Below are 6,000 nucleotides of genomic sequence, written 5' to 3'. Positions count from 1 at the left end.
ATTTGCGGTGGGGCTTTTAACAGCATTGAAAGGAAAAATGAAAGGGTTGGTTGAGTGGTAATTCTCTACCGCCATTCAGTTCGAATTGCACTGCAAAGAATGGAGAAAGCGGCGCATCCTGCAACTTGCATTGTGCCCATTGTTCGCGGCTACAAAGGCATATATCAACACACACAAAAATAAGCATGATAAATGGGTTGGAATTCAGAGACTCTTTTATCGTCGACATTAATATTGCATAGTAATTTCCCATTTCAGCGAGATCTTCTATAGTCTTGCCACACTACTCCAGCGCCGTTGCCTGACTCTACGTTACGACCGTGGCACTGAGAAAAAGATGCATGTTTCACACACGTCAAACTAACAGACCAGGCCTCGTAAGCCTTGTGCTCGGTCGATTGACTAGTCCTCGGTGCGTTTGTCTCTGATTTGACAACGTCTTGCGGAGCAAGCGCGTCGAGTCCCCGGTGTGCGACGCGCACTGAACCCGGCGTCTTTCCGCATTCGAAGGGCTTCTATCGCACGCTAGGTATCGCTTCATGACTGGGACGACCGCCAAGGCGTCAACCACTTACAGCGGCACAGATTCCTTGAATGGAAACGGCACGCCAGTGTCGCACGAAAGTCAAAGAGACGGCGACCCAGAGGATCGACCTAGCGTCGCCCGTGTCAAACAAGAGGAGGTGGGTATCAGTTGCCGTGTGTTCGGTTCAAGCTGTTTAGTGTCAAGTGCCAAGCTAAGTGTTAGGTCGCGGGGGGCGCAGTTCATTTGCTCTTTGTCAACTTACTGTGCCGCTGCTGTAATTGTTTTTGTTATCAATAATGCAAACTTCATGGGAATCACATCGATTTGATGTTGGGTTGTTCAGTCTGGAGGGAATATCGCTGAATAAGGGAATGGGAATGTAAATAAAACTTACGTGTGTGTGTTTGTGTGTGTGTGTGCATGCGTGCACGTGCGTATTCTTTAAGTACAGTAGACTTAGAATAAGTGTAAAATGGTGTTATCTGTATCCGATCCTGCTGCATCTCAGAATCAGAATGGATTAGATTTGAAAATGTACATTATGGATAACAGCCTCTTTTATGTTGGTTGTTGACGCAGCGGAGCAAGTACCTTATACATATAACATGCGTATTTTACGTAGTGTAGATGTTTTGATATGCGGCCTTGTTGACCTGGTGTCATTTTGACAAGTTAGGGGGGACAGTTTGACAATTGACAGTGTGTTTATTGCTCTCGTGACAACCTGGAATATGCAGGACTGGCACCTGGCACCTGGCATAGGGCAGCTGACAGTTCAGCCAAGTACGAATTTAGTGCGAGTCAGGAGCGGGGAAAGTACATCTGCTTTACTCTTTATCCTTTCACTTCAAAGCCGATCTCTCTCTCTCTCTCTCTCTCTCTCTCTCTCTCTCTGACCCCAGTGAAACACACCGCAGCAGATTCAATTTCATTTTAAGCACACTTTTCGCTCTTAAACTGCGAAACACGATGGCCGATTAGTAAGCCAGAATGAAATATAAGGTGCTTAGTCTGATCTTATCTGGCGTTATTTGTTAGGTCGCGCTTCCTGCGTCACTATTTTTATGAAAGTGACAGGTGCGTTCCAGTCGGATTAAAGCAATAGTTGGCAAAAATGATAAATCTCGAGACTATTAGTTGAACTGCGGTTAGCAAAGTCCTGATGGTTTACAAAAGAATTGAGTTAATAAAATTACTCAACCCTCACAACAAACAAGTGTATTCATCCCGTGTACGTGTGTTCGGGCACGCATGTGTGTGTGTATGTGTGTGTGTGTGTGTGTGTGTGTGTGTGCGCGCGCGCGCGCGCGCGTGTGTGTGTGAGAGAGAGACAGAAATAATATAGTAGGCCTATATTCTGTTTAGAAAAGTGTAGTACGTCCAATTTCATCGTCCCGTCTGATAGTTAGATCATCGTGAGTATATGACGTTTAACAGCTGTTACTGTTTTCTTTGTATTTTAATTACTTAATTAATTAATTTATTTATTTGCTGTACTCTTCTTTTCCGATCTTTTTCACCTCTCTCTCTCTCTCTCTCTCTCTCTCTCTCTCTCCATCCGGGCTCTTATATCTTCTCTCCTTTTCGACGCGTTGAACAACCCTAAGTAATCCTAACATTTTCTTTTCATTTTGCCTACACACGCGCATAAACAAACACGCGTGCCATGTGAAAACAAACGCATTGCTCTCTCAACCTACTCTTGACGAAAAAACTGCGGTCTTCAGAGCAGGCTAGCTTCGATCTTTCTCTCTCGTCTTGAAGTAGAAGGCATTGTTCAAAATCACATAGTTCATTATGCCCCTTTGAAATTATCACTGATACTTCTTTACCTCGATTCGCATTCAACGGGCGTAATTAAGCGAGAGAGTTAAATATCTAACATAAGAATTGCGAAGTTGATTTTCAATCCGCATTTCAATGCTAATCATATTGTGTTTAACCCCGGGGTTGACGAGATTAACGGATACGTGAATACATAACGCAGTCACACTGAACTTATTTGCGGAAATGTCTTGAAAGCAAGTACTAGATGTTATTAAATCCAACACAGAGGTGCTTAATAGGCCGCATTAAACCCCGGAGAAACGCTGCATTGTCCGGTCCCGCTACTTAAAGACCGCGTATTCAAGCGCGTTCAACGCTTTGACGCAAGACGAGGCTCGCATTGAAAACGAAGAGCCGCATTAGCCGGGGAGCATTGAATGCCAATAATATGTTTTGTTTGCGCCTATTCCAAAGGGAAATTTATCAGAACGGTCCTCTGATAGTGGATGAATAGCCTCGACAAAAGAACCTATATTTCCTTATGCGACTGAACTTAAGTCACTCGAATATCTTTTTGCATTTGAAAACGCTTCGCTTTTGTTGGTTATCTACTCGCATTGAAGGCCCCCTGTACTCAATCATAGCGCCGCATTGTTCCCTCTTCAAATACACAAAAGCTTGCATTTCAGAGACTCACAAAAACGACCAATGAAAAGAAACAAAGAATTAAATGGCTGCGGTTATCATCCTGTCGAATATGATTATGGATCTCTTTTCATGCTAGTTGTTATTTCCCGTTACGAACAACGTACCTCCCACAGTTCGTGTTGGAGAGACCGTTGAGAGAGGGAGAGACGCAGGTCGCCACGTCCCGGCTGTGATCGCCGCCCTCTCACAGCCCGTATATCTCTGGAACGAAGCGTGCGGTGTCGTTTAAACACTTCAGCGTCGCTGTTATTATTTTTTTTGTTCTCCTTTGATTCTGTATAATGGCGATGAAGACAGAGAAAGAAATGGTTATCTACGTCTTACAGACCTTCGTGCTGCTGCGTGAAATCGGCGTCCTCTCTCCGCACCGTTCACTCCGAATTCTCCAAGCGCCTTTGAGTACGTACACAGTAAGAAGAAGACCTATTGCTAGTCCAGGTTAATTCAAAAGCTACGTATGAGAGCACAAGTCAAACCACGAAGGATTCACGGACATTCAAGTTCAGCTGGTCGCTTTAAATAGTGCCAAGGACCCATTTCTGCACTAGGTGAGAGAACAGCGAGGGACTGAGTGCGTTTAACTGTGAGCATCACACTACGTGACGTCGCGCGCCGTTACGAGTTTGATTTGTTTACTTTGTTCAGGTGATCAGTTATGAGGGAAAGGAGGACAGATTACGTCCCCGCTAACAAATGACTGTAATGATTCATCCCAATCCTTTAAAGCCAGTTTAAACCTTTTTTTAAAGAAGTGAGTATTCTTAAGCTTACGCCGGGGTACGGGCGTTGAAGGCTCTGTCACACCTAGCGAAAACACGTACGAGTATCGTATATGACATCAGTAATACGCACAGCTTTGAGCGTATGAAATTAGCCTGTTTACATCCAGTTTTTACATGAAGATAAAAGCTGCGAATGAAATTATTTTTAAACATGCTCAAAACTTTCTTCAAGTAGGCCTATATGAACCAACGTTTGCCAGCGAAAACGACAAAAGTTTGTCTGCGTATGGGTAATTTCTCTCATACGTTAGTGCTATACGCTAGGTGTGATACTGCTTTACCGAACGTGTGTGTGAGAGAGAAAGTCATTTTGATCGACGAGCTTTGTGTGTTTTTATTATTATTATTATTATTATTATTATTATTATTATTACTCAAACTCAAACCTTTATAACCACCCTCGTATTACCGTTCACACCAAGGTATTGAATATTTCCATATTCGTCCCTTCTACATTATGAAAGCCACCGGATAGCCAGCCAGACAGACGGACATACAGAGAGTCGTGGTAGATAGTACAGTAGAAATGGCACCTAAATCCCTAGTATTTGCTCTAAACCACCCTCCTCGGGGCCTCTTCGCGTGCTTCAGAGCCACTGCGGAGGAAATCGTTCACTGATGTTTGTCGACTAGTCATCGGGGATCTTTGTCACTCTGGCGATTGGTAGCTTATCCTGAAGTGATATTTACACAAAATCAGTAATCTGTTTGTGAACTTGTAATGAATGTCAATAGATGATTAATATAATACTATGGCGACGTTGCATCACGTCTTGGACGAATAAGGACGAATAAAACAAATTCGCTCCATTCGTCCAAGATCTCGTGGACTTCTGCTGGTCACTGGGTCACCTTATCGATGGCCTGACCAGTCAATGTCCAGCCTATGTGACCAGCTCAAGTGACCAGCTCAAGTCCTCGTGAGAAGGACGTAACGTCGTCATTGCCAGCGTTATGATCCTGTATTAGACATTACGAGTCCAGAAATAGATCACAAATAATAATGCTAGACCTAGTCCTTCTTTTCGAGGAAGACTTTCTGTGGGCTACTGGTGTTTATTAGTCCTCAAATAATATGATGCTTACAAATGATATATTAACTCAGCCGGGCGTCTAAAATTTCTTTATAAACGTCCCTTTTAATGCTGCCTGTGTGGACTTGTTAGAGATAATATAGGGGAGAACTAGAAGCGGGCTGAACGTTCGCAATATTTATCAGAAAAAAGTAAACAAGATGTTTCGGTATATTTGATCCACAGTAAGCTATAACACAAATTACACAGAAAAATAAATAGAGAAAGTGAAATTGAAAAGATATAGAAGTAGGAACAGCATATGTCAAGTATAAATACTAATAAACTAATTGATCTTATTGGAAATAATGCAACACATATAAAGCGGGAAATATACGTGGAGGGCTGTAGGTAATCGGCACAAATTGGACTTTTGGGGAGCGTTCCCACAAACCCATTGCACTAGCTGGATCGGCCTACCTCTGTGAAGATTCTCGATAAATTGGATTCAGTGTAAGCGACTTAAATGCCTGGCACGCCGATTCAAGCTGCTAGGGGGTGATTTACGATAGTTAGTTACCACATAGTTACTCAAGGGGGCGTGCCAGACAATAAAGCTGATAACACTGAAAGCACTTTATCAAGAAGCCCCGCTGAGTTAGATCGTTCTAGCTAGTACGATGGGTTAATGGGAACGCAGTTTTAGGTCTTTTTCACAGAGATTGATACAGATTTATCTGTATCGCACCAGTTTGATAGGTCTAAAGGCTGGTCTGTCACGTCTAGTGGTGGAAACCCCTTCGGTATCTGAAAAAACTCACACTCATATTTCCCTCTTTGAATTAGAATTTTGACTAGCTGATTTATAGTACAAAACTGTACCAAATGGCACCATTCGCCCTCTAAAATACCCAATTTTTCGGGGCCATTCAGCGGACCGGGGGAGGGGGGGGGAATCGGCTTCGCATCCGCGGACCCCCCTTCGAATAATTCTGGATGTGCTCCTGGTCACACCTAGCGTAAAGAGGTACTTATGAGCACCTTATGTGACATTGATTATACGCACACCTTTGAGCGTATGAAATCATCCTGTTTCCACCGTTTTAAAATGAAGGTTGGCTACAAGCAGCGTACCAGGGCGACAGATTAAATAGGGAAAAACGGAAAAATCCACACAGGGCCAAATGACTGTCTATTTATCTAG

At 43.3% G+C, this 6,000-nt stretch overlaps 1 long non-coding RNA gene across 4 annotated transcripts in view; it reads left to right on the top strand.

Annotated features, from left to right (window-relative positions):
* LOC106166717 (uncharacterized) overlaps nucleotides 1-6,000 on the top strand; it is a 77,986-nt gene continuing 71,986 nt past the window's right edge. The window contains exon 1 of one of the 4 annotated variants that reach the window (XR_015331503.1): nucleotides 1-683. This is a non-coding gene — a long non-coding RNA (uncharacterized LOC106166717). Of the gene's footprint in view, nucleotides 684-2,718; nucleotides 3,753-5,820; nucleotides 5,911-6,000 lie in introns of those variants that run through there. The other 3 variants (XR_015331508.1, XR_015331504.1, XR_015331507.1) reach the window with 3 other exon arrangements.

This window comes from Lingula anatina, chromosome 10 (genome assembly GCF_051362555.1).
Source record: "Lingula anatina isolate TDL-2025a chromosome 10, LinAna3.0, whole genome shotgun sequence".
Classification (NCBI taxonomy): Eukaryota; Metazoa; Brachiopoda; class Lingulata; order Lingulida; family Lingulidae; genus Lingula; species Lingula anatina.
The sequence above is the reverse complement of the archived record's forward strand: the minus strand, read 5'-3'. Positions and strand labels throughout refer to the sequence as shown.